The sequence below is a fragment of the Cebus imitator genome, unplaced genomic scaffold (assembly GCF_001604975.1).
Source record: "Cebus imitator isolate Cc_AM_T3 unplaced genomic scaffold, Cebus_imitator-1.0 Scaffold25, whole genome shotgun sequence".
NCBI lineage: Eukaryota > Metazoa > Chordata > Mammalia > Primates > Cebidae > Cebus > Cebus imitator.
The window spans coordinates 4,303,630-4,329,857 of record NW_016107340.1 but is presented as its reverse complement, the minus strand read 5'-3'; the positions used below and the strand labels follow the sequence as shown (position 1 = coordinate 4,329,857).

The 26,228-nt window shown below is 33.1% G+C and overlaps 1 protein-coding gene and 1 long non-coding RNA gene across 2 annotated transcripts in view; one reads left to right on the top strand and one right to left on the bottom strand.

Moving 5' to 3' along the window:
• Positions 1–26,228, bottom strand: part of LOC108300212 — a 93,795-nt gene that overhangs the window by 452 nt on the left and 67,115 nt on the right. The window contains exon 2 of the long non-coding RNA XR_001823305.2: positions 17,032–17,111. This is a non-coding gene — a long non-coding RNA (uncharacterized LOC108300212). The remainder of the gene's footprint in view (positions 1–17,031; positions 17,112–26,228) is intronic.
• GPR149 (G protein-coupled receptor 149) overlaps positions 1–26,228 on the top strand; it is a 91,672-nt gene that overhangs the window by 9,457 nt on the left and 55,987 nt on the right. The window lies entirely within an intron of this gene.

The following is a 26,228-nucleotide window of genomic DNA, read 5'->3' as shown; positions in this document are numbered from 1 at the left end:
AATGCAAATATTTATATGACTAGCAGTGAGAAGTCTTGTCCTGTTGAAAGTATATTAGGCTGCTTGTCTATCAGTTTTACTAGAACTAATCCCTCCAGTATCCAACAGAAAAAAATTATTCCAGAATACATTCTGGTGAGCATTTGCAAGTCCCTATGAATGTACCATTAAATATGGAAGAATGGTTTTGTAATATTTTATAAAGCTAAAAGAATTTGCACTTGAATTTCTCATTTTTTCCTAGATTTCAGTATTCCTAAAATGGTGAGGGATCCTTCTTATTTATTGAAATGGAAGTGTGATATTGATATGAGATTTTTCTTTCCCCAAGCTCACATATGTGATAATTAAGTTGCCCTTGCTTTCCACACTATTGATTTCCTAGGAAAAAGGAGTCTTTTTTCTACATGAGTTAATGGAAATCAGAATCTACATGCACCTAATCTCTAGAATCAAAAGCATGATTTTAGAAACACACTGCTAGGAATAATGTATTCATTGATCAAAAGTATGATCACATAACACCAACTATAAATACAAGCAATAATTTGAGATTTTATTCATTCTCATTAAGTAAAACAAATAGTATCCTGATATCATTGTTTAAAAAATGAGTTGAATAGTAAAATAAGGTGTATGAAATACAAGAAGAGACAATTATGCACATTGTTGAGAGATTATGAATCAAAGGAAAATATCACTAAATATTTCCCATAAATTAAATAATACAGTAATAAGCAGAGGCCAAAGAACACAATTGTCCATATGTTTAGAAAAATGTGTTTCCCTAGCTAAGAGGAGAATTCTGACAATCTCATCTCCATTTTTTTCCTGGATAAACCTCTTAGTTTTCTTGCACTTACAAATTGTTAAGTGATATTCATGATGAAGCGTGTGTGTGTGTGTGTGTGTGTGTGGCCATCCCAGTAACTTGTAACTACCTTCTGTGCTAGTCAACTATATCATACTCGTGATTACCCCTTATGGATTACAAATATCCTGAATCTTACTCATATTTTTATTGTATTCTTTTATCACAAATGTATGTACTTCTAACATACTATATTGTTTAGTTTTGCTAATTTTGAGCCTTCTAAAGATGGTATCATGCTGTATATAGTCTTCTGGGCCCTGCTTTTATTCATTTAACATTACTAAGTACGTCAATTTTCTTCTTTATTTCATCAAAACAGTGGGACTTATTACCTAATATACCACAACTTAATGCCCTCATTTAAAAATCTTGGCTATAGTTTGGAAAGTAGAGTCAAATAACTATAACTAGAAATGTGAAAGAATCAGACACTGCTTGCACATAAGTACATTGTCTTGGGAGAATGATGAACCACAACTTACCCACAATATTCTTTAAATCAAAAATCAAAATGATTTATGTAAAGTACAAAACTTTGATTAATTCAGATATCTTTCAATTATAAATACAGACTTGTTAAATATAGATATTTAAACAACTATGATTATCAAGTTGTTCAGGAAACTTCTCTGAAATGGTCGCTACAAAAAATAATGATTAGTGATAAGATGGATAATAGAATATTCTGGAAAGGTAAAACTTCATATTTCCAGAGATGAATTAAATTTAATAAAATATTATCATAAACTTTAAAACAATGGAAAGAAATCCTTAAACCACAGACTGACAGTTTTAGTATTCCCTTAATAAAAGTACCTGCGGTCTTTAAGTTTAGCCTTGAATACAAATACAAATTTTTAAGTTAAAAAAGTTTTACAAAATTCTATGAAACATTTTAAATCACAAAATTTAAAATGTTGACACTGTAATTTAAAATGTTAGCAAAAACTCATTTAAGACTGAAAACCTTATGAGAACTTTTCCTAAGACCAAAGACAGCTTTTAATTCTTGCCCTATTCCTCAGCAGCAAATGATATGTGGAAGTAGATGATGACTTAGAAAGTATTTTCATTTTTATCTTTTTCTTCCCAGTGCCTTTTCTTCTCTCAAAGCAATTTTAACATATGTATCTTATATTGAGACGCATTAAACTGTGTGGTTGACACTGTAGTTACTCTATAAAAACACTACTTCTTTTGATTGTTTTATGGTTGTACTTTCAAACATTTAGGCTCAATTTATCAGTTTGTGTCTAATAGTACTGCATTTGATAGTATGTGTTCTTTGGATTTTTTTAAAAAAGTAGATTTGATTTTGAATATATTTAGTGAGCTCTCTTTTATTTGTACATTATGCTTTTTTAAATTAGAGTTTATGTTAACAAATTCTCAGTATATTTTCTTGGAAGTCCTGGTAGGAGTGAGAATATCATCACATCAAGGTTAAGGTGTAGAAATTATAGTAACAGAATGGCTTCAGTAGATTTAAATGTGATCCAATAAAATTTACAAGAATTGAAGGTATTCATAAGACTGAAATTCAATTTTAACCTAGCCACACAACTGCTTCTTTTTGAGCCCCTAGTAAGTAGAAATCTAAGCAGTTTACCATTTTAAACGTTCAGAAAGAATAGTCAGAAATGTCAGAGTTTTTCTGTTAGAAAGTCTTAATGTGATAGCCACTGGTATGACTCTTTCTGAAATGAAATGATGATGTTATAGAACCCCAAATTTTGTTATCTACGAATAAAGAAAATTTGGCTTATAAAATAATTGACTGGCTTGTGGGTGATCACTCTATTTTCTCTTTTAATACTAAGTTCATAAAATTACTCTGGATTACATTTTCCTTCCTTTTAATGTTTTGTTTTAGAATTCCAGAAACTGACTCATTTATTTCTGTGAATGAAAAACATAGATATGCTGTAACTTTTAATCTATTTACAATCCTATCATTATAGGATTTGTAAGGTGTATGTTCCTCCATTTTGCCAGTAGGATGTTTTAAAAACAGATTCTGGGCCGGGCGCGGTGGCTCAAGCCTGTAATCCCAGCACTTTGGGAGGCCAAGATGGGTGGATCATGAGGTCAAGAGATCGAGACCATCCTGACCAACACGGTGAAACCCCATCTCTACTAAAAATACAAAAATTAGCCAGGCGTGGTGGCGTGAGCCTGTAATCCCAGTTATTCAGGAGGCTGAGGCAGGAGAATTGCCTGAACCCAGGAGGCAGAGGTTGTAGTGAGCCGAGATTGTGCCACTGCACTCCAGCCTGGCGCCTGGTGACAGAGTGAGACTCTGTCTCAAAAAAAAACAAAAACAAAAACAAAAAAAACAGATTCTGAAATATTCCTTCTCAAATGAGAGACAAAGCAGGGGGTGGGGGTGGAAGGGAATTGTGTTTAAATTTGCTACATAACCACTTAGTTTAAGGGACAAATAAAGCCAACAAGAACTAATTTTAAAGTCGCCTGAGAATCAAGGAAATTTAATTTTCATTTTAAGGAAAATGTTTTAACTGTCTAAAAATAGTTTTCTAAAGTTATGTTGTATCAGCTGTTAACAGAGTTTAGTGGCAGCACTGGTTTCTATAGTATTTTAAAAATATTATTATTTAAGTAATTCTCATAGGAAACTACAGAAACCAAAAGCCAGCTAGACTATTTTGAGTTCTTTAGGTAACAGCTCTCAAATTTTAATGTACATAAAGTCAAATGGGTATCTTATTAAAATGTAGATTTTGATTGATTAGTTATGAGATAAGATCCACGATTCTGCATTCCTAAGCGTCCAAATGATTTCTGTGCAAAACTAAGGTCCCACCTTAGACCTATAGAATCAAAATCCTTCAGTTGGCTAATATGCACATTTACAATTTTAAAGCACTGCTTTAGATTCTAATTGCTAGAGAATGGGCATGAGTTTAAAGAGCAGGGCAAAATTAATTCTTTCCATTGAATATATGACCCATAAAGTAAAAGGCTAGAAGAAAATAACCAATATGCATATCTCTTTTCTCTTCCTAAAAACTGTGCATCTTTTCTTTTCACTTAAAAAAAATAAACTATTCAAAAATTAGGCACATATATTGCTGTTTTCTGTGATATTATTAGCTTAAAATGCAGATGCTTAAACTTGTCTGTGTAATTTCTGACATTTTAACTGAAAAGACCATAGTAGAAAAAATCCACTTAAAACCTTCTATTTATAGCCTTAACCCGGTCATCTTAACAAAAAATGGTTATCTGGAATGTACTTTATTTTTAACTTCATCCATTTTGAAGTGGTTAGTTTATCACCCGCTGTTCAAAAACTTGAGAATTTGCTATACTGCCTAGCTTTTTAAAAAGTATTAATTGTTTTTATGATTATTAACTAACATATAATTATTGTAGAAAATCCAGATATTGCCGATAAGCAAAGTAAAAACTCACTTCCACCTACCCAGACTTAGCCACTGTTTATATTTTGTTGTATAAAATGTCAGGCTCTTTTCCATACATATATTTTTACTTTTGACAAAAAAAAAAAAAAATGGTCCCATTGCATGTACTACACGTGTTCTGCTTTTCACCACTTAACAGCCTAACTTTAATATCAATTTAATTGTTCCAGCCCTTTGTGTCAATAGTTTAGAGCGGCTATTTAAAGTGTGGCTGAAAACTCATTCATGAATATAAATTTGTTCTCAAGTATATAAAGTCTTCGAAGTTGAACCTAAGGGAATTTTATCCTAAACTACTTCAGATATTTCATAGTACATTTTGTGATCCTCACAGCATGCATCATTTGCCGCAATGAGTGAAATAGCTGTAACTGCTCACTTTCTACAAATTCAAGGGAATTAGCATTGGATCAAAGCTTGTGTGAAATCATACAATTTACCTGTTAGCTAAGAATTCTGTTAATGTTCTCATAAAACTCTCCTGGCTTAAGAAAATCTAAAAGATGTGTACTGAAATGACCCAGCTATGGCTTGAATCTCTTCTAGGTTACCCTCTACTTGAACTCAAGTGTCTAGGAACTAACATATTTTTTAAACTTTTTATTGTGAACTAATATACGACCTACAAAACAGTTGCAAAACATAGTACAGAGAGTTTCAATATATCTTTAATTCAGTTTCCACTAATGTAAACATGTTATACTGTACAATGCCATTATCAAGAAATCAATAACTAATCTCTAAATTTTATTTCAGTTTTACCAATTGTCCTCTTTCTGGTTCTGCATCTAATCCCTGACAATACATTGTACTTGTTTTTACCTCTCCTTACCACCAATTTGTAACAGCTTCTTAGTCTTTCTTTGTCTTGCATGATGTTGACTCTTTTGAAGACTACTGGCCAATTTTGTTTTGTTTTTGGAATATCCCTCAATTAGTAATTGTCTTATGTTTTCAAATGATAAACTTAAAGGCATGAGTATCACAAAAGTGATATTTGTCTTTTCTAGTGCTTCATATTAAAAGGTACATGATGTTGATACATCTTATGATAGTGAAGTGAACTTTGATAACTTCATAAAATTGGTGTCTGCCAGATTTCTCCATGTAAAGTTTCTATTTTTCCCCCTTGTAATTTTTATGCGTCTTGTGGAGAGACATTTTGAGACTATGAAGATATTATACTTCATATCACAATTTACCCACTAACTTTAGAATTCAGTGATGAATCTTGTCTGCAACAATTATTATGTGATGGTAATTTTCTGTTTCTACCATTTTTTGTTTCAGTCTTTGTATATTACGAATAATGCTGTGATAGACATTTTATACATGATTCCTGATGCACATAAACACATATTTTTCTTTTCTTTTTATTGCAATAGGTTTTTAGGAAACAGGTGTTGTTTGGTTATACGAATAAGTTCTTTAGTGATGATTTCTGAGATTTTGGTGCACCCATCACCCCAGTAGTGTACACTGTAACCAATGTGTAGTTTTTAATCCCTAACCACCCCCCACCCTTTCCCCTGAGTCTCCAAAGTCCAATGTATCATTCTTATGTCTTTGCGTCCTTATAAATTAACTCTCACATATGAATGAGAACATACAATGTTTGATTTTTCATTCCTGAGTTGCTTCATTTAGAATAATAGTCTCTAATTCCACGCAGGTTGCAGTGAATGCCAATTATTTTGTTCCTTATTTTGTAGTATTCTATGGGGTGTGTGTGTGTGTGTGTGTGTGTGTGTGTGTGTGTGTATAGATATAGATATAGATATAGATATATCACAATTTTTTTATCATCTCTGATTGATGGACATTTGGGCTGGTTCCATATTTTTGCAATTGCAAATTCTGCTGCAGTAAACATGCATGTGTAAGTATCTTTTTCGTATAATGACTTCTGTTTCTCTTGGTAGATATCTACTAGTGGGATTGCTGGATCAAATAGTAGGTCACTTTTAGTTCTTCAAGGAATCTCTACACTGTTTTCTATAGTGATTGTACTAGTTTACATTACAACCAACAGTGTAAAAGTGTTACCTTTTTACCACATCCCTGACAACATCTACTATTTTTTTATTTTATAATTATGGCCATTCTTTGCAAAAGTGAGGTGGTATGGCATTGTGGTTTTGATTTGCATTTCCCTGATGATTAGTGATGTTAAGCATTTTTTTATGTGCTTCTGGCCATGTGTATATCTTCTTTTGAGAATTGTCTATTCATATCCTTAGCCCACTTTTTGATAGGATTGTTTTTTTCTTTATGACTTGTTTAAATTCTTTGTAGATTCTACATATTAGTCCTCTTTCAGATGTATAGATTGTGAACATTTTTTCTCACTCTGTGACTTGTCTGTTAACTCTGCTTATTATTTCTTTCACTGTGCAGAAACTTTTTAGTTTACTTAAGTCCCATCTATTTATTTTTATTTTTGTTGCATTTGCTTTTGAGTTCTTGGTCATTAAGCCTTTGCCTAAGTCAACATCTACAAGGCTTTTTCCAATTTTATTGTATAGAATCTTTATGGCTTCAGGTCCTAGATTAAAGTCTTGATCCATCTTGAGTTGAGTTTTATATAAGGTGAAAGATGAGGATCCAGTTTCTTTCTAATACATGTGGCTTGCCAATTATCCCAGCATCATTTGTTGAATAGGGTGTCCTTTCCCCACTTTATGTTTTTGTTTGCTTTGTTAAAGATCAGTTGACTGTAAGTATTTTGTTTTACTTCTGGGTTCTCTATTCTGTTCTGTTGGTCTGTGCCTATTTTTATACCAGTACCATGTTATTTGGGTGACTATGGCCTTGTAATATAGTTTGAAGTTGGGAGATGTAATGCCTCCAGATTTGTTCTTTTTGCTTAGTCTTGGCTTTGGGTATGTGGGCTCTTTTTTGGTTCCACATTAATTTTAGGATTGTTTTTTCTAGTTCTGCGAAGGACTGATGGTGGTATTTTAATGAGAACTGCATTGAATTGGTAGATTTATTTTGGCAGTACGGTCGTTTTCACAATATAGATTCTACCCATACATGAGCAAAGGATGTGTTTCCATTTGTTTGTGTCATCTATGATCTCTTTCAGCAATGTGTTGTAGTTTTCCTTGTAGAGGTCTTTCTCTTCTAGGTAGTTTATTGGTTTTGCAGCTAAGGTGAAAGGGGTTGAGTTCTTGATTTGATTCTCAGCTTGGCTGTTATTGGTGTATAGCAGAGCTATTGATTTGTGTACATTAATCTTGTATCCAGAAACTGCTGAATTCTTTTATCAGTTCTAGGAGCTTTCTGGAGGAGTCTTTAGGGTTTTCAAAGTAAATGATCATATTGTCAGCAATTAATGACAGTTTGACTTGCTCTTTACCAATTTGAATGCCCTTTATTTCTTTCTCTTGTCTGATTGCTCTGGCTAAGACTTCCAGTACTGTGTTGAAGAGGAGCGGTGAGAGTGGGCATCCTTGTCTTGTTCCAGTTCTCAGAGGGAATGCTTTCAACTTTTCCCCATTCGGTATTATGTTGGCTGTGGGTTTGTCATAGAGAACCCATAACATGTTTATACCATTTTAAGGATTCAAAAATTTTTAATGTCCAATCTCCAGAAACATAATGCTGGACTCACTAACATATGAAAGATGGGTACAGGAAGAATCAATATCAAAAAGAATGAGAAGATACAAGAAGAACAGGGCATATGTCTCCTTTCTAGGAAGCCAAAAGAAAAGAGAGTTCAAAGATCAACCCCGAGGCCATGGAAGAAAAGCACTGAAAATAATCCCCTGAAAATTAAATGAGTTTTTTGGGTTTACCACAGGCAGCTCCACATACTGCTGCTGCTGACACTAGCAATACTAGTATCCATACAGTTCTACTGATTGTATTAGCAATACATGTTAACTGTTAATAATAACTAGCAATACTAACTGATGATACTGGTAATACTTGTTAACTGCTAACATGTTAAATACAGTGCTGTTGATGATACTAGCAATACATGTTAATATTCTTGGTCTTTTTAGATGTCAGGCACTATTCCAAGTACTCTTAATGTGTTGAATTATTTAATCCTCACATCAACTCTTTATTATCCCATTTTGTAAATGAGAAAACTAGAAAGTTAAAATAGCCTATTTACAGTGACATACCTAGTAGGCAAAAGAGCATCTCAAAGCTTGTGATGTCCCAATCGGAATTTTTTTCCCTAATCTAATGTGTACCTCTTCATGATTCCCCATTTCAGTCATTAAATAAACCTGCAGATCACTGGCATTTTGTTTCTTAAGTCAGGCCATCTCTTCATTTCATTTCATGCATTAAATGAATCCATTTTGCTGATTACACAAACCAGAAAGTGCAGAATAACGCATCTCTCTCACCCATTTTTTTTGTTTTGTTTTTTCTTTTCTTTCTTTTTTTTTTTTTTTTTTTTTTTTNTTTCCAAGTTAAATCAGTGACTAAATGTTGTCTCAGTCTCTTGCTTAAAATCCATCAGTGGTTCTGCATTGCCCATAGAATAAGGATCCTGGGATAAGGCTCTTGTCTGTATTTCCAGCCTCATTCTCAAAGTGTTCCTAGAGCTTGAATAGTTTTTATATGTTTAAGGGGCTTCTTTTTCTCTTTTATAAATTGTTGTTATATTTTTCCTATTTTTATAGGGATTTCGTTTTCTTCATCTTCTAATTTTTAAGAGTTGTTTACGTATTAGAAATATTAGTTCTTCATTATATACTATGTTACAAATATTTTTATCATTTATCAGATGGCTTTTGATTTTTATGGTATTTTTACCATGCACAATCTTTTATTTGTTTATAATAAAAATTATCAATCTTTTTATTAATTGCATTTGGATTTTTTAAATAATAGTTAGAAATCCAGTTTATTTTATTTTATTTTATTTTTTATTTTTGGAGACAGAGTCTCATTCTGTTGCCAAGGCTGGAGTGCCGTAGCGTGATCTTGGCTCACTGCAACCTCCACCTCCTGGGTTCAAGCGATTCTCCTGCCTCAGCTCCAAGGAGCTGAGACTACAGGTGCACGCCGCCACACCTGGCTAATTTTTGTATTTTAGTAAAGATGGGGTTTCACCATGTTGCCCAGGCTGGGTCTCGAACACCTGAGCTCAGGCAATCCACCCACCTTGGCCTCACATATTGCTAGGATTACAGGTGTGAGCCACCGCACCCAGCCAGAAATCCAGTTTAAAATGGAACTCACCCATGCTTTCTTCAAAGTACTTGTATGACTTAATTATTTCTATTTTGATCCCAAGAGCATTTAGAATTTAGTTTTGTGTTAGGTGAAAGATATGAGTATAATTATATACTTTTTCCAAATGGTTGCTTATCATTATTAAAAAATATTATTTATTTAAAGGTAGATCATTACCCACAGTGAGTTATAATCTTTATCTTATACATTTATATTTCTTTCTTTCTTTTTTTTTTTTTGAACAGAGTTTGGCTGTTATGCCCAAGCTGGAATGCAATGGTGCAGTCTTAGCTCACTGCAATCTCCGCCTCCCAGATTCAAGCAATTCTCCTGCCTCAGCCTCTCAAATAGTTGGGATTACAGGCATGTGCCACAATGCTGGACTAATTTTTGTATTTTTAGTAGAGATGGGGTTTTATCATGTTGGTCAGGCTGATCTCAAACTCCTGACCTCAGGTGATCCACCCAAAGTATGGGGATTACAGGCATGAGCCACCACCCCCGGCCTCTGGGCTTTCTATTCCACTATCCATTTGTTCCTGAACTGGCACTTCACTGTTTTAACTAGAGGCTATTACAGTGACTTTTAATGTCTGATAGGGATGATTCATCTATAATTTCTGGTATTTTTCTCTTCTTGCCTGTTTGTTGTTTCACTTCAAATTTAATTTCAATTTGTCTAACTCCATAAAATAACTTCATCAGGATTGTGTTCGATGTATAAATTAGAGAGAACTAACATCTTTATAATGTCAAGTTGTCCTATCAAAGAACAGGGGATGTCTTTCCATTTGCTCTAGACTATTCTCATATCTTTTTTGTAAAAAAATGTTTTCTTCCTGTAAGTTTTATGTATTTTTTAAAGTTTATTTCTATATATGCAATTTTTTTTTTTTTTTTTTGAGACGGAGTCTAGTGCTGTCACCTAGGCTGGAGTGCAGCCCACTGCAACCTTCACCTCCTGGGTTCAAGCGACTCTCCTGCCTCCACCTCCTGAGTAGCTGGGACTACAGGTGTGTGCCACCATGCCTGGCTAATTTTTTATTTTTAGTAGAGATGGGGTTTCACCATGTTAGCTAGAATGGTCTTGCTTTCCTGACCTCATGACTCATGATCTGCCCCCTTCAGCCTCCCAAAGTGCTGCAATTACAGGCGTGAGCCACCATGCCCAGCCGTATTCAATCTTTTTGTCTTCAGTATAAATGAGGTTTTTCTCAACCATTATGCCCTATTACTGGCTATTTTTTTTTATATTTAAGGTATTGATTTATGCCCATTAATTTTATATCTGCCACATTACTGAATTATTTCATTGTTTAAATTTATTTTATCATTATCAAAAATTTCTAGGTGTAGTATCATATCATCTGCAAATAGAGATTGCTTTACTACTTCTTTATCAATTCTTATGCCTATGTTTAATTTCCCTTGTCTGATTACATTGGCTAACACTCTTAAAACATTGTTGAATAGTGGAGGAGGTGGTTAAGTATTGTTGCCTTCTTCTTGACGTTAGTGGAAAGCTTTCGGATGTTTTCTCATTAAGAAAGATACCACCTCCCACTACTTTGTGAGGCAGCTAATTTAAATTTCTCATGCTGTTACTGCTGCTGCTGCTGCTGCTGCTGATCATGATGATAGCTACTATTTACTGAACACTTGCTATGTTTCACATAAGGTTCTAAGAACTTTACATAAAATTGCTCACTTAGTATTCACAAAAACTCTATGTGGTTGGTACTGTTACTCAATTTTACAGATGAAAAAACTGAAGCACAGAGAAGTTAAGTCTAAAGTCTGTCCAAGCCCATGAACAAACTTAGGTTATCTGATTCCAGAAACAGTCCATATGTTCACTACCATATACTGCTTCAGAGAGCTAATTTTGACAGTTAGTAATCCTTTCCTACAGAGTTTAAGTCTATTCCTTTCACAGAGGCAGAATAATATCACCTGGGGGATCTTTAAATATCTCACAAGCTCACACACAGAAATTCTGATTTAATTTGTCTTGAGTGAGATTTGGGTATTATTCTCTAAAACCCTGTGTGTACATATTTGAAAAACATATAACACAGAACTTATATTTAGAATACATAACTTATAAAGAACACCAATAACCCAACAAGAAACGACAGCCAACCCAATAGTATGTGAGCAAAAGATTTAAATTGGTACTTTGTGTAAAGGGAAATCCACATAATTATGGCCCTGTGTAAAGGTATACCATATCATTAATAATCAAGATATCTCAATTAAAATAAATGAGTGACCTCTGCACACTCACACAATTAGCTCAGATTGAGTAGTCTGAAAATTTCAAGAGTTAATGGGAATACAGAAAAACATAAACAAATATAAACTGTTGGCAGAATAAATTGTTAAAATCACTTTGTAAAACAGGTTAACAGTATTTTCAAAAGTTAAATATATTAATGCTTTATGCTTCAGCAATGACACTCTTGGTTACACATCCTAGAATTATACTGTCCAATACACTAACCACTAGTCACATGTGGTTGTTTACATCTAAATAAATTAAACATTTTTTAAATTTAAAACTTGGTTCCTCAGGTGCACTATCACAGCTCAAGTACTCAGTAACCAGATGTGGCTGGTGACTACTATACTGAATAGTATCCATATGGAACATGACCATCTTGCAGTTCTATTGGATAGTGCCACCTAGAACATATTTACATTTTGGGAGCTCTTTTTTTCATAGTACTAGCATTTAGGAATACACCAAAAGTTCATCCACATGAGAATATATTGTTGAACTATTTTTACAATAGAATACTACATACAGAATTGTATTTTCCATGAAGCCACTGAAGCTTAAATTTTTGGCCTCTTGCTTGTGCTAATCTCTTCCAAGGCTGGGAGGATCCCTATCAATGTGTCCATGTAGGAATATGTTTTCATAAAATTAACAAAATTAACACAAAGAAGATTTATGTACTTTTTTTAAAGAACAAAGCTATATAAGCTTTCAAGACCCTTGAAATCTGGTTCTATCTCTAACTAAAAAAGAACAAAACAAACTAAAGCTAACAAAACATGAATGAGTTTTGCAAACCTAATGACAGAAGTGTAGCGTAAGAAGCACTAACACCCTCCAGCTCTTTTTGCCCATGCTACTGCCTAGCCATAAAGCATTCCATGTTGTACGTTTGTCATCTGTTGTTTGGACCCAATTATGTCTTCTCTCTGTTAAATTTTAACCTACTTCCTTTGGACTACTCTTCCTAAATTTCAATAATCTTTTCTAATGCTGTAAAAAATGCTTTCAGATGCTGATCCTAAGATCTAGCGTCTATATTGTCATTCCAAAGTTTATGTCACCATGAACTTAATGAGTTATCCTTCATGTTTCTATCCAAATTGTTCACTGTGGATCAAGACCGGGCCAAAGACAGAAGCCTGCCATACACTACTAGAAACAAATCCTCTCATTCATTTTGATTTATTTAAAAACACTGTTAATATTCTGGGTTTCAATAGTTATTAATTTCCTTAGTTGCTCTTGCAGTCAATATGTTTTTCCTCCCTTTTGTTCACAAGGATATTATTAGGAAATTAGAAGACACTTTAATAGAACACTAATATAAAATTTTCAAATGCATTCCTTTCATCTGCCGTTAGTTTATTAAGTATTTTTCATAGACGCACTGTGGATATCAAGATATAAGGCTCCTGCTTTCAAGTTCCTCACAGGCACATATGTGAAGAAGATTTTCAAACAATTAGCTGTACTTCAGTGAGAACAAAAGTGTACAATGTACTTACAGACCACAGAAGGTCTACATAGTAGTATGTACAGCAACACTGAGGAAGAAAGGAATTGATCTACAAACACTTAGTTGTAGATAATTCATACCGTGTCCGGGTCTTACAGCTTTTTTTTTCCTTGGCTCTCAAACTCTGTCTTTTCATCTTAGAAAGATGGATCTTAGAAACTTTCATGAATCTTAGAAACTTTCCAGGAATTGATGTAAATATCACTTGTCTAATTTGTTGAATTCACTGCTTCCTATTTTATTTTTATTTATTTATTTTTTTTTATTAGAGACAGGGTCTCAGTCTGCCATCTAGGCTGGAGTACGGTGGTGTGATCATAGCTCATCATAGTCCCCAACTCCTGAGCTCAAAAGATCCCCTGCCTCAGCCTCCTAAGTGTTGAGATTACAGGTGTGAGCCATGGTGCCTGGCCTGCTTCCCATTTAAAAAACTGAAAATATTTGCACAGTTTTAATGTTCCCATTTGTTTCAAGGATATCAGCAACAACCATATTCATACAGTGATTTTTCACAATAACTTTGCATATAATACTTTTCAGACAGAAATGTGCACTTCTACAGTAGCAAGGATCTCTCATTTTTATTTTAAATTTGTCTTTCTTAATATTTACAAATATTTTCTTAGTGCTTTAAGATTCATTTAGAAGGGATACAGAAACAAATTAGGAGCTGAGGGTATCAGCTTCTTCTGTGCCATCCCTTAACTTGATAGCATTAGCGATAAACAGTGGGCCTATTCCTTTTTTTGACCTTTGGATCTAAACATAAATTTCCAAAGACCTACAATGTTACTTCAGTATTTTTGCAAGCCACAGATTATTATATTCATTTAGACTTCCTAATATCAACCTTCCCATCTTTTGCAATGAATAATTTGTTGTATAGGTCTCCCTTAGGCCTGACCTGACCTGCACTAATTTTAAAGATAAAAATTTCCTTTATCCCTTAACTGGATCACTTATGATTATACAGCCAAAATTGCATTCTTTACACTCATATGTGGGATTTTTTTTTTCTGTTTCTCCCTCCAAATTTGCCTTCTAAAAGTTTAAATGTATCTAGCCTACTATGTTTAGCATTTTTCTTCTGGATATCACATGCTCTAGGAATGCATAGTTGTTTTTCTCCTTAGGTGTCCAACATCTTTTACTTTCACTAATCATTTATCCCATACTGATAAGAATTATATTCTAAAAAACTGTTCCCTCTTGCTTCCTGTACTCTGTGAGATGAAACTGTCAGCAAAGAAAAGCAAAACTATACCATCTGATTTGCTTTATAGTTTAATAGACCCCAGCAGAATCACTGGAAAACATTGCCTTGCCATTGGGCAAACACAGACTCTCTCTACCTTCACAAATAATCTCTACTCAAGAGTCACCTTTTCTACACCTTAAGCTGTGATTTAGAAATCTTTATTTAGCTCAGTGGCACTATCTGTAAAACTAGAAAAGTATCAACACAAAAAGCAAATTAATACCACTTAGTAACAATTATTAGCAGTTTATAAGACTCAACAATTTTAAGCAGTCATAGGAATTAAAAGAGAAACATTTCCCAGAAAAAAAAAGCTCATAGTTTTTTGAAGTTTACCTTTTGGATAAAGATAAAACTTGAACCAGCTTCTTTCTCTCATGAATCATACAATGCTAAGTGGTAAAACCAGGACTCAAATACATTTGTCATTCTGTGAAACAACAAAAAATTCTGTAATATTTGAGTGTAAAAGTCTAGCGTGTGTCCATTCATTTTGGAACAAATATTACTCTGATAAAATGATATTTAATATTCTTTGTTTTAATCACTAATTATGATGTAGTGTCTAGTCTCATGAAATTTTGCAGCTAGAGCACTGGCTTTGGAAACAGGTAGGCCTGAGATTTAAATTTCTTTCAACTATTTCAACATTATCTATCTCTTATCAACTGCATATAACTTAATTCTGTAATCTTAGGAAGGTGGTTTTACAACTTTTGATTCATTACAATAAAAATGAACCAGAAATTACTCAGAGATGATGTCATGTAATTCAGTAGAACATAATACAGTGCTACCAGGGGAGGCTCCAGGATTTCTATATAGAGAGAGCATCAGAATGACAATCTTGTGAAAGGGATGTCTAGAGAAATTAACTTAAAGTGGTTTGCCTATGAAGCTCCCTGGTTTTCATTGGAGAGCATGTTTATTGAAGTGGTTTTGAGAACGCCAGTGAAGAATAATGAAAAGGACACTAAGATCCTCTTCTAGGTTGTCCACTGACACAACCACTATATATTATATGAAATATTACTTAAGGCAAATAATATAATCTCTGACCCTTAGTAAGCTTACAGAACTACTATGAGGATTCAGTATTGTGATAATTTGTAAATAATTTTAAATACATACAATTATTAACACATGTATATGAGAATAGTACAGAAGTACTAGTGACAGAACCTTCAGATATGCATGTATTTCATAGAGCAGGAGCTCTATAATATGCTGTGGACTGAATGAATAAATTTCAGTGAAAGCAATTGTGTATTTCAAACTGGAATGTGGGGGTGATTTAGATGTTTGTAATAGACTTGTTTCCTTGCTCTTTCGTAAAGAAACTCAAAGGATATCAAAGACTTCCTAATAATAGTGCGCCAAAGATACCTTAGGCTATGCCTTCAAATACTTCTAAGAGTTTTAGGTGACTAAATGGACCATCGATCTCTACAGCAGAGGAAAGTTGCTAACAGCCCTGAAAACACTGAGGGAATTCTGATTCCAATATGAAGACTTAAGTTCCATATTGAACTTAGAGTTTCATCTGGAATTTTAGGTTCAAAGTAGAATACAGAGTGATTAGAAAGATTACCAGCCTAGACTAAGGATAAAGGTGATATTTACTACACTAAGTGATGACTGACAATTTTTTTAACATTTTGGGGGAAAGAAAGATGATAACTGACCTTCTTTATGTGAAAAATATTAATTTATAACAGTATTAATTCATTTTCTATTAGGTAAGTTTAACTTTTATATGAGAATTGTAGCATTTTTTACAAAAGTATGAAGAAGAAATTATTGTAATCTGAATCTTTGACAAGATATTCACATTACAGGTATAAATAACTCCGACTAGCCTTTAATAAGCCTGATCTCTGGAGAAGTACTTACTATAGGAAAATATCATACACCCAGCCAGACATTAAAACTTAAAAAGAAAATACTAATACCAAGTCCAAATTCAAAATAACCAAATGAAGATTCCAGCAGGTAGGTACTAGCATTTAGTGTTTTTTAAATTAATGATTCTAATGAACTTCTTAGATTGAATAACACAAGTCTGCATTTTATAAATCAAAGTTATAACATAATGAGGAAAAAAGTGTTCCAGTTGTAATTAGAGTCCTTCTCTTATGTTTATTGGAGTGACATTCAGCTCTATGAATAGGATGAAACATCATTTTGTACTTTAATTTGAGCAAATGATGAAAATTAAGCAGAGTTGACTTGATCCAATTTTCCTGCAGTCTGCCAAGTCATTAAGTGGTAATAATCATAAGCATCCATGAACAAATGATATTGGTTTCTCTGACTCAATTCCTACATTGATGAAATGAGTCATGGCCATTTTTAATTATTTAAGATCCAAGAGCACATATGGAAATAGTTGGGTTTTTGAACTTGTCATTTTAGCCAAATTTCAATTTTAGTAATTATTCTGCTTACCTCATTTCCCCATGATATTATAGGGTTGTCGTTGTTTCTTTCTTTCTTTTCTAATTGTACTCAAAGCTTCCTGTTCTCAGCTGTGTAAATTGAAAAAACACAATGGTTTCAATTCAGATGCAAATAGAAATAACCATTCTGAATGACCTATTTTATAGTTTAGGATAAAAGACCATTAAAATAAGCAAGAAAAATATCAGAGATAGAGAAAATTGATACAATTTTACTATAAGCAACTTTCTTCTCCAGTGAAACTTTTTTGTTTTAGAAAGTCAAGATATTGTCATTTTAAAACCTTGAAGAAAGCCTGGACCAGAAGAGGAAAGGTGCTTTCCCTAATCATTACCTTACTTGTTATTTGTATAGTACTTGGCAGTGTATAACAAACTTTCATATATATTGCCTAATCTCATCCTCTTTCTAGATAGACAGGGAAGATGTTTTCTTCTGCTTTGACAGGCAGTTGAACTGAGATTAACATCCTAATGGTCTGTTGACAAATGTTTAACAACTGCAACTCTCATTGTGGGAAAATGTGTATGTATATAAGTGTGTGTATATATATATAAGCTTATACAACCTTTACTGATATAAAGGATGTGTAGCAAATAATTTACAAATAATATTAACATAGATATTCTGTATTGTAAATTCCCTATAGCTACCTGATTCTCACAGAATGCTTTGGTTGATCTTTACAAAAATCTTACAACCATGTCCAACCTGTAGTTAAACTGACAATATAAATGTTGGTTAACATTTATATATACTAATGAGTAAGATAAAAATTAAATAACTAAGGCATATGCTAAACAATGATATGATTTCTTTATTGAATTACATAATCATTTTCAAATATACAATTTCCTGTGCACCTCTTCCCAAGTCTGCATTCAGTGATGTCACATTGGTAGTTTCAAATCAGCCACGGTGGGAGTATTTATACCATGCAAGTCAGAAAATGCTACAAATTAGGACTTGTGATGTACAACAATACAATTTTATATAGAATTACCAACATACAGATACAATAGATGTAAATAATCTCAAGAACATAGGTAATAACAAGATGTATTAGAATAATTGGCAGTGATGAGCTTTGAGTATTTATTGCCTTTGTTTTTAATATAATTCAGTTTAAGTTTATATAACTTATTTTAAATAATCAGCTTGCAAGATTTCTAAAAATTGCATGAGCCAGTTTGAGCCAACTCCAGCACACTACTGACATACTTCGTTCTTTAAGAAAATACAGTATAAAATACATGCAAAAAAAACAGCCAAAGTCTGATCATAAAAGCCATAGTCCCTCCAAGCTGGCTGTCCTGGACTGCTTTTTCCCTCTCTGCCCTCTCTTAGGATAAACTTTTCTGATCCTTCTTAAAATCCAATTCTTGCTCTGTTTTTTTCCACTTAATGAATCTGTCGTTTACCAGACACCTCACCTGAAGGGTTGGTTTAGCTGTCTCTAAACTTTCTGTTTTGACTGTAAACTTTCCCCAAGTAATAGGGATTGGATTTGTTTCCATTTCAAATTCTCTAATTCATCAACACTTACTTCTCTCCTTCCTCTCACCATATTCAAAAGACAAAAATCAGTGGGAAAGACTCAAACACCCAAGTTACAAGGCTGGCATTATTATAAGTTTTAAACTCACGGCCATGTCTTCTGACTCAGTAGTTAGTGCTCTTAAAACAGCAACAACAACGACAAAAAAAAAAAAAAAAATCCATTCTTTAAAATAAGGAGATAACTGACAGAAAAGTGCATCTACTTTTTTTTTAACCTCTATCTCCCTCACTACCCCAGTCTGGTAGAAATGATTCATGAAGAGCTAACATGTTAAAGAGACAAAGAGAAGCGAAAAAGGAACTCACAACTACAAAGTTCTTGCATATAAAAAAGTCTGATCTTAACATTTATATTCCTGGGGGCCGGGTGCAGTGGTTCACGCCAGCACTTTGAGAAGCACAGCAGGATGATCACAAGGTCAGGAGTTCGAGGCCAGCCTGGCCAACATGATGAAATCTCGTCTCTACTAAAACTACAAAAATTATTGTATTTTTTAGGGCATGGTGGCAGGTGCCTATAATCACAGTTACTTGGGAGGCTGAGGCAGAGAACTGCTTGAACCTGGGAGGTGGGGGTTTCAGTGAGCCTAGATTGCACCACTGCACTCTAGCCTGGGTGACACAGCAAGACTCCATCTCAAAAAAAAGACATAAATGAAAGCAATATTTATATTCCTAAAATTATTTTGTGGATATCAAGCTTTACTTTTGTTTTTAGAATCATATTTTGTTTACTTTTATATATAATTTAGATTTAAACTCCCTAAAAATGATACCCTACCAATTTATATAATATTTAAGTTAAACTCTCTTAAAATGACACCCTAACAAATTATATAATGTTCTCATACTAAGTCACATCAAATTTTAGATTTGCGGAGACTCTGAAGCAAAAGAAGAGTAACAAAGTCATCTAACTACAGACAGAAGCATTTTAAACCTCCCATTGCTACAAGTTAAAAGTCATAAGTCAAAAGAAAATGTAGTTTAAGCAGATATATTTATAATCAAGAATACTGTTGCTTTAGAAATGTCTTAAACAAAAATGAAAATTTCTTAATAATGGAAATAAAAAAGATGTGAACTCTACTATTCCTCAAGAATTAATTAGCTGCTTGAATTTGTTTCTGAAGTGTCTGTTACCGTCTTGTAAAGTGGGAATAGTTATGTTGATCCCACACTAAACTAACATTTTCTGCTTTAAACAATGGGGGTTGGCCTGAATAAAAAATTTACATAATTTTATATGATATATAAGTTAAAGTTTAGCTGGGCAACATTAAAAAATATCTGCTTGAAACAAAAGGTTCCAATGAGAATCAGAATTCAGACCACCTCAGTGCTTTTTAGACAGGTTCAAAACTAGACACACATTAGCATATTTATAATTCTTGATTGCTGCTGCCTCTATCTGAGCCTAAGGAATCAGGAAAAATATTGGATGGTCAAGAAATTATACACTTTCAAATATTAAATATTTTGAATACCCTGGCTGTGTTTTTCTATAAAGAAATCACTTTTGTTTTTGTTTGTTTGTTTAGGAGAGACACGGTCTCTCTCTCTCTCACCCAGGCTGGAGTACAGGTGTACAGTGGCACAATCATAGCTCATCAAAGCCTCCAACATTTGGGTTTGAGGATCCTCCTACCTCAGCCTCCTGAGCAGCTGGAACTACAGGCACATACCACCATGTGTGGCTAATGTTTATTTTATTTTTTAGAAATAGAGTCTTACTATGTTGCCCAAGCTGGGCTCCAACTCCTAGGCTCAGGCAATCTTCCTGCCCTGACCTCCCAAAGTGCCAGGGTTACAGGCATGAGCGAAAATCCAAAAGGTTACTTTTAAATGATTTCGTTTTCCCACTATTTTTTAAATTATATATATATATATATATATATATATATGTGTGTGTGTGTGTGTGTGTGTGTGTGTGTGTGTGTATGTGTTGTGTGTATATATATATAAACTATACATATATGTTATATATATATAAATTATATATATGTTACACATATAAATTATACATATATGTTATACATATATATAAAGGTTTAGAAAACATTACGTTTGGTAGAATGTATGTGTTTTTAAGGTATTCATGGTTGTAGTTTTGCTGTAGAAATTACTATAAAATTTGATTTTAAACGTATTTCCCAAAATCTACCTTCTTAACTTTCTGCTCACATTCTAAGAATAAGTCAGTTTTTCTTAGAAGTATTATTAATTGCTTTATTTTATTATTTTATTTTCAGTCAGTATCTCAATATTCAGATATGTTCTGGTTTTCTAGCAAGTTAGTATCCCAGCAGAAACTATTCTTTCTAAAATATTCTAATTTAAAAAAAAATTTCCTCATTATACCTTTTTACTTATATGAACTTTCCACCTTGTAATCTGTAAGAAGGCAATTGTTTGTTTTATAAATAAAGAAGGGAGGAGTCAACTAGAATGATAAATGGTAGATGGAAACTACTGGTTGGAATGCCATTAGATCGTTACAATAGCCATCCTAACACATGTGAAGTGATAGTTCATTGTGATTTTGATGTGCATTTTTCTGATAATTAGTGATGTTGAGCATCTTACCACCTATCTGTGGGCCATTTGTATGTGTTCCTTGGACTAATATCTATTCAACCCCAGAGCATATTTTTAAAAGGTAGTTATTAATTGTTGCTTTTTCTATGCATTGAGCTGTATGAGTTCCTTACATATTTTCAAATTAACCCCTTATCTGATACCATGGTTTACAAATATTTTCTCCTATTCTGTCGGTAGCCATTTTATGCCATTGATTGTTTCCTTTACTGGACAAAAGCTTTTTAGTTTCAAGTATTTCCACTTGGCTGTTTTTCATTTTGTTGCCTATGCTTTTAGAGTTACATCCATGAAGTCATTGCCAATACTAACATCATAAAGTTTTTTCCCCTCTATTTTCTTCTAATAGTTTTACAGTTTCAGGACTTATATTTAAGCACTTAAACCATTTTGAGCAAGGATTCACTTCCATTCTTTTGCACGTGGATGTGCATATTTTCCAGCACCAATTATTGAGAAAATGATGCTTTCCCCATTGTTTATTCTTGGTGCCCTTCTTTAAGATTGGTTGATTATATATATATGGGTTTACTTTGGGCTCTCTATTCTGTTCCATTGGTCTATTTGCCCTTCTTTATGCCAGTACTATACTGTTTAAATTACTATATTAAAATTTCATTTAATTATTAAATTAATATATACCAAATGGCCTTTTAATATATTTTGAAAATCAGGAAGTGTGATGCCTCCAGCTTTGCTCTTTCTTCTTGAAATTGTTTTGGCTATTTTGCGTTTTTTGTGATTCCATATAACTATTTCCTCTCTTTCTGTGAAAGATGTAATTGGGTTATTTTGATAGGGATTGCATTGAATCTCTACATTATTTTAGGTAATATAGACATTTTAACAATATTGTCTTCCAACACATGAACTTGGGATATCTTTTCATTTGTTTATATTTTAATTTTTTTGTCAGTGGTTTATAGGATTCAGTATATTAGTCTTTCATCTACTTAGTAAGGCTATTCCTGAGTATTTTATTATTTTTGATGGCATTGTAAACAGGATTGTTTTTCTAATTTCCTTTTCAGATAACTCATTGTTAGTGTATAGGAACACAGCTAATTATTGTATGTTGATTTTATATCCTGCATTACTGAGTCATTTGAGTCATTTATTAATTATAACAGTAGTTTAGTAGAGTCTTTAGGGTTTTCTATATATAAAATCATGCCATCTGCAAGCATGGATAACTTTACTTTTCTCTTTCTCACCTACATGCCTTTTTTTCTTCTTGCCTAATTACTCTGGCCAGGATTTCTCTACTATGCTGAATAAGTGTGGTGAGAGTGGGCATCCTTGCCTTGTTCCTCATCTTAAAGAAAACACTTTTAAAAGTTCTTCATTACTGAGTATAATGTTAGCTATGGTCGTCTCATGAATGGCCTTCTCATGTTAAGGTAATTTCCCTCTATTTCTAGTCTGTTGAAGGGTTTTTAACGTGAAAGGATGTTGAATTTTAACAATTTTTTTTTGCATCTATTGAGATCATGTGATTTTCATCTTTCATTCTGTCAATGTGGTGTATTACCTTAATTGATTTTCATATGTTGAACCATACTTGCCTTTCAGGGATAACTTGCAGTTTGTCATGGGTGACTGATCCTCTTAGTAAGTTGCTGAATTTCGTTTGTCAGTATTTTGTTGAAGATTTTTCCATCTATGTTCATCAAGGATACTGGCCTGTAGTTTTCTTTTCTTCTGATATTTTTGTTTAGCTTTGATATCAGGATAGTACTGGCCTCATAAAATCAGACTGAAAGTGTTCCATCTTCCTCAATTCTTTAGAAAAGATTAAGAAGAATTGGCATTGATTCTTTTTTGTATGTTTGGTAGAATTCACTATTGAAGCCGTTTGGTTCTAGGCTTTTCTTTAGCAGAAAGTTTTTTATTACAATTTCAATCCCTCCATGGGGTATAGGTCTGTTCAGATTTTCTGTTTCCTTATGAATCAATCTTGGTAGGTTGTATGTTTCTGAGAATTTATCTATTTCTTCCAGGTAACCCAATTTATTGGTATATAGCTGCTCATAGCAGTTTCTTACAATCTTTTTCGTAATAGTTTGGTTCCCTCAGTTGTAATGTCTCCTGTTTTATTTCTAATTTTATTTGGATCTTCCCTCTTTTTTTTTCTTTTTAGTTAATCTATCTAGTGGTTTGTCTATTTTGTTTCTTCCTTCAAAAAATAAACTCTTAGTTTTGTCTATTTTTCTGTCACTTTTTTATTCTCTATTTCCTTTATTTTTGTTCTAATCTTTATTATTTCCTTCCTTCTGCTAACTTTGACCTTAGTTTGGTTTTCTTTTTCAGTTTCTTGAGATGTGAAGTTAGGTTGTTTATATGAGAGTTTCCTGCTTTTTAAATATAGACATTGATTGCTATAAACTTCTTTGTTACTACCTCTTTTGCTGCATCCCCTAAGTTCGGGTTATTATTATTATTTTTAAAATTTTCATTTGTCTTTGTAATTTTCCTTTTGATTTCTTTTTTGACCCATTGGTTGTTTAAAGTGTGTTAAATTGCCACATTTTGCAAATTTTCCAGTTTTTCTTCTGCTGATTTCCTAGTTTTATTCTATTGTGATTGGGAAAGATACTTGGTATGATTTCAGTCTTTTTAAGTCTGTGAAGACATGACTTGTGACCTAACATGTGCTTTATCCTGAAGGTTGTTCCATGTACAATGAGGAAAATGTATATTCTACTGCTCTTTGGTGAAATGTTTTGTAAAGATCTGTTGGATTCATTTGGTCTATAGTGTTGTTCAGATCCTGTTCCTTATTGACATTTTTTCAAACATTGTATTACAGAAAGTGAGATATTGAAGTCTCTCACAATTATCATATTATTCTTTATTTCTTTTATCAGTTCTGTTAAATTTTGCATTGTATATTTAAGTACCCTGATGTTGGATATATATACATTTATAGTTGTTATCTTTTTGGTGAGTTGACCATTTTATCTTTTTTATAATGTTATTCTTTGTTTCATGGCAGTTTTGACTTCAAGTCTATTTTGTCCAATATAAGTATAGCCAGTTTTTCTTTTGTTTAAAATTTATAGCATATTTTTTTCCATCCCTTTACTTTCAGCCTAGATGTGTCCTTAAATCTAAAGTAAATGTATGTAAACTTAATAAGATGTCAAATGTATTAAGTTTACATAAACTGATCCAACATAAGTTGAATCTTGTTTTTTTATACATTCAGCTACAGTATGTCTTTTGATTGAGGAGTTAATCTTTTTACATTTAAAGTAATTAATGTACTTCCTTTTAATGAGGGACTACTTACTATAGCCATGTTTGTTTACTACCTTGTAGTTCTTTTGTTCATCTTTTTTTCCTTGCTGTATTCTTTTGCATTTTTTTTTTCATTGCTATACTTTTATTTCTTTTTCTTCTTTTTGTGCATCTTCTGCATGTATTTTCTTTATGGATACCATGAACCTTGCATAAAACAACTCATAGTCATAACAGTTTGTTCTAAGCTTTTAACAACTTAACTTCAACTGCATACAAAAGCTACATTTTTACTTCTCCCCCTACCCCTACCCCTACCCCACATATGTTATGTTCTTGATGTCAGGATTCACATCTTTTTATATTTTGTACAATTAACATATTTTATAGTTATACTTATTTTAGTACTTTTGACTTTTTTATACTATGATTGAAAGTTTACCCACTACCATTGCAGTATTATAGTATTTGTCTTTATATTTACCCTTACCAGCAAGTTTTATACTTTCACATATTTTATTATTGCTATTTAGCTTCCTTTTAACTTGAAGAACTTCCTTTAGCATTTCTTGGTAGGCAGATCTAGTAATGATGTACTCCCTCAGGTTTCATTTGTGAAGGAAAGTCTTTCTCTCTCCCTTATTTTTGAAGGACCATTTTTATCAGGTATGGTATTCATAGCAGGGGTCTTTTCTTTCAGCACTTTGAATTTATTATCATCTACCTCCTCTGGCCTGCAATGTTTCTGCTGATAAATCTGTTGATAACCCCATAGAGGTTTCTTTTTATGGGATGAGTGACTTTTCCCTTGCTGCTTGCAAAATTCTCTCTTTGTCTTCAAATTTTGTCAATTTAATTATGTATCTCCCTGTGAATTTCTTTGAGTTTACTGTATTTGAATTTGTGGAACATCCTTGATCTGAGTATTCATTTTCTTCCCTGGATTTGGGAAGTTTTCAGTTATTATTTCTTTGAATAAGCTTTCTGCCTCTTTATTTCTATTTATCCTTCTTCTTACACTCCCATAATGTTTATTAGTTCACTCAATGGCATCCTACAAGTCCCTTAAGCTTTCTTCATTCTTTTTTATTTTTTTTTTCTTACTGCTTTTCCAACTGGATAATTTCCAGTGACCTGTCTTGAATTTCATTGATCCTGTCTTCTGTTCGATCTAGTCTGCTGGTGAACTTCTCTAGTTAATTTTTCATTTCAGTTATTTATTCTTCATCTCTATGATTTGTTTGGCATTGTCTCGTATTTTCTATCTCTGTTGAAATTCTCCTTTTGTTTATCTGCATTGGTCTCCTGAACTCACTGAGCATCTTTATGAGCATCTATATGAATTTTCTATCAGGTAAACCATATCTCTGTTTCACTAGGGTTGATTTCTGGAAGATTATCCTGTTGCTTTGTTTGGAACATATTTTCCTGTTTCTTTATTCTTGACTCTTTGTGTTTGTGTCTGCACATTAGACAAATCAACCACCACTCCCAGTCTTTATGGACTGACCTTGTAAAGGAGAGAACCATCATCAATCAGACCAGCCAGAGATTCCAGGGGACCCTCAAATCCTCATGGTAGATAAAACTGCTGCCTTTGTTCTCACTGACCATCAGACATCTAGAATATGCTAGATCTCATCGGTGTTCTGAGACAGGTAAGACAGATGTCAATGCCTCTGGGAGCCCTCAGCACAATCAGACTGTTGGAAGTATGATCCAATCCTTTTCTTCCCTCACAAGGGAAAAGCTGAGAGCTAAAGTTTTTTCCTACCCACTCACTTGGC